Source organism: Lycium barbarum, chromosome 10 (genome assembly GCF_019175385.1).
Source record: "Lycium barbarum isolate Lr01 chromosome 10, ASM1917538v2, whole genome shotgun sequence".
Taxonomy (NCBI): domain Eukaryota; kingdom Viridiplantae; phylum Streptophyta; class Magnoliopsida; order Solanales; family Solanaceae; genus Lycium; species Lycium barbarum.
Window position 1 is genome coordinate 67745512 of NC_083346.1, and position 4004 is coordinate 67749515.

Consider the following 4004-nt stretch of genomic DNA (forward strand, 5'->3'; position numbering starts at 1 on the left):
AGGTCTGCTATGGTATCACGACTATATATACCCACCGAGCAATTTCAATACACTTGCCTAGTTATGACAGAATCTCCTACCGCTGTAGCTACTTCAAATGGTTCTATCAACTCAAGTTCTATTCCGATTTTGCTACCAACAAAGGGTGATATATATAATAAGGTGGAACCTGGATCTACCAATGCATATACGTCCCGGGAGAAAATTGATAATTTACCTGTAACCACATTCGGTGACGCCTCTTGGTCCTGCCTACTAGCCAGAGCATATATGCGGTTCGCGGGACCGCTAGAATTTAAAGCTCCGCCACGACCTCTAGGGTGCACAGCTACAGAAGAAGATGAACTAGCCACCGACCCAGTAGGCTGAGCCATACCACCTGCAACACTTCCGTAAACATAATTTCTTATCATATGGCCCAGACGGCCTCAAGAAAAACAAGCACCTGTGTCCCAACGACATTCCCCGACATGGGGCTTACGACACCGAGAGCACCGATGCAAAGGTGGCCTCGACTGACTCGAACCTTTGCTCATCTGAGAACCTGAAGCCCTGGAGCTCTGACCGGCTCCTGAATACCTTGCGTGGTCGAATCCCCTACCCGGGAATCGTGGAGGTGCACTCCGTGCTGGCTAGGAAGAATATCTAGCATGTTGCTGAGGCTGCCCGCCTCGAAACTCACCAGAATCGCCCGCTGATCTAGCCCTCTTATGTTGGTCTCTGTCCTGGTCTCTATCTGGCTGACGTCCCCTGCATCGATCCTCTACCCCCTGTACGTATGCCTGCACCCGAGAAATATCCATACCTAGCTGAAGAGCCATAGCCATACAACTATCAATCAGATAACGGTCTAGTCCCCTCACATAATAATACACCCTATCCGCCATCTCCGCTACAATAATCGGCGCATACCTATCTAATGAATCAAACTCAAGACTATACTCTCGAACACTCCTGCTATCTTACCTCAAATGTAAGAACCTATCAACTCTAGCTCGCCTCATCTATGGCGGCAGGAAGTGGCCCATGAAGGCCTCCTCAAACTCATCCCGTACTGCTGGAGGAGCACTCTTACCCCTAGATAACTCCCAAGACTCAAACTAATTAATAGCTACATCCCGCAATCGATACTAGGCCAACTCAACAGACTCAGTCTCAGAAGCCTTCATTATCCTTAATGTACGCTGCATCTGCCGAATGAACTCCTGTGGATCATCCTCGGGCTTGGACCCAAAAAACTCCGAGGGAGTACAGTTTAAGAAGTCACGAACCCTCAAACTATCAGATCTATCTGCATGGTCAACTCCTAGTCCATGCCTGCGAGCCTGCCCTGCCACTATTCTGGTCAGCAATTGAACTACATCTCTAATGGCCTTATCCGCCACCCCTGGCTAAGGAGCTGAAGGCTCAGTTGCTGGGGCCTCAGGAGCTAGCGGTGGTGCTGCCCCCTAAACTGGAGCAACTGCGGCCCCAAGATCCTCTGGAGGTGGCGATGTAGCAGAGTTCGCTGACTGGAGTACCGTCTCAGGCATCAACTGGGCATGGGCCTTAGTAACTCTCCGAGTCTGACTAGTATCCCCTGCTACCGCTGCTGATTTGCCCTTCTCGGCAGCTATCGCCTTCTTTGGAGGCATAGCTGAAATCACCACAATTTGTTAGAGGTGATTATCCAGATAACATAGCTCTATCGCACGATCTAGAGTTAGAAGGAAAGATAACATCCTAAATGTCCTGTAGCTTCCTGTTTATAGATGTGGTGCACAACACACCAATAAACAAAACTCTACTAGACACAGTCTGTAGACACTCCGAGGATGAACTGCTCTGATACCACTTTTGTCAAGACCTAAACCGATGGGCCATGACTAGTACCCGAGTTGGACACTCGTATACGAACCTGTTAGGGACAATCAGACTGATATTAATGACAATGTGGAAATCTGTAAAACATACTGTAGATTCAAAATTCCAAATATCATAATGGACCTGTCTCTTGAGGAGTCACGGTTAACCCAACATAATAAAATACGCAAGCCGACAAGGCTGCCACTATACATGAGAATATCCAAAACGAACTACATATGTATGGCTGTCTAAGCCATATATATATATATATTTATATATATATATATATATATATATATATATATATATATATATATATAGACAACCCACACATGTCTACAGACCTCTAGGAGTATGACAAAGTCTATATAAAAAGATCTGTACCAAAATAGCTCAAGCTCCGGGACAATGGGGCTCTCTAAATAGCTAGGCAGAAATCCTAAGCCGGAGGGTAACCAAGCTGAGCGTCTGTACCTACGGGCATGAAATGCAGCCCTCGAAGAAAGGGGGTCAGTACAAATAGTGTACTAAGTATGTAAGGCATGAAATCAACATATACATAAAGTCTTAGAAAACATTTTGGACTTGTCAATGAATGAGCAACATAAATGCATCAGTACAGCTATATTAAAGAAACACATATGTCCACAGAAATATCACCACAAAGGCCACAGCACCCCCCGTCAATTGTACCATACATATACACATCACAACAAAGGCCACAGCATCACCCCTTGTCAACTGCGCCATGCATATACACATCGCATCAAAGGTCACAGCGCCACCCCCTGTCAACTGCGCCATATATATATACATCATAACAAGGGCCACAGCATCACCCCTTGTCAACTGGGACTTGCATATACACAACAAAGGTCACATCGTCACCCCCTGTCAACTGTTACTCATATATATACATGAAGGATGAAAAATGAGTGCAGTGCATAATCCAAATGAAATAATAGAACTCTGTAATGTCACAAAATAGCCATATACACATATTATACTCATGGCATGCATAGGAGTTCAAATAGAAGCTATCGCTCTATCTCACCTTGAAGGAACCATTTATAAGATGAGATCAACAACAATGAAATAAATCGAGAAAATCATGAATTAGCTCAACATTTTCATATCGTCGTTGAAATCATAACTTGAGACCATAGGCATAAAATCATCATCGTCGTAATCTCCATAAAACATTCTAATTTTCAACATCATAAGAATCTTTAAGAGTCATAAACTTCTAGCTTTTGAAATCAAAAAGATTATAGAAACGCTTATGGAATTATACCATAGGAATCATGCCTTTGAAAAAAAGGGACGAGCCTTAACATACCTGAAATTCCACGTTGCGGCTTTTTCGCCTATTTTTGGTTTCACAATCTACCTATAACACCATTCATACTATGGTTAGGCTCACTGTTATATGCCTATCCAGGACTTTCAAGTTAAACCTCCTTAAAACCTACCGAAATTCGGGCAACATCTCCCCTATTTATATGCCTAACCAGAATTCGTAATTCAACAACCAAAAACAACAACAACAACAACAATACCAACATCAATCATAATATACTCAATATCAAAGTATTTCATAAAACATCCCACACGCTATTTTCGAACTCCCATAACTAGTCAACTCAATATACAATCATTTAACCATTTTATCTTCGTGAATAAGTTGGTATTTACATAAATAGGAAGAGATCCATACCTTTCTCCCTTTAATATTGCTATATCTTCACTTCTCCACCCTATGTTTAGGCCACAACACGCTACTATATGATTCTGCAACAATAACTATACGCTATCCAGACCGGAATTTGGAAATTATATCTGGTTTGGCTAAAAGTTGGCTTGGGGGAGGGGGGGGGGGGGGTAGGGAGAACTCTCTAGAATTTTGGGGAGTTTTTGGGGAGTTTGGTGAAGAAAATGAGGGGTTATCCCCTTTAAAAAATGCTCCAGAATCTGCCTGCACTGCCATTAAAATCGTTCAGCGCAATCGTGCCACCTTTGGGCGCATTCGCGCAGGCTTAACTTTCAGCCTACGCGTTCATTTAGTAAAAAGGTCATAACTCTTGATCCCGATATCGTGTGAGGGCCCACGACCGATGGTTGGAAAGCTATTTCAATTATCTACAACTGTGGTTCTTGGT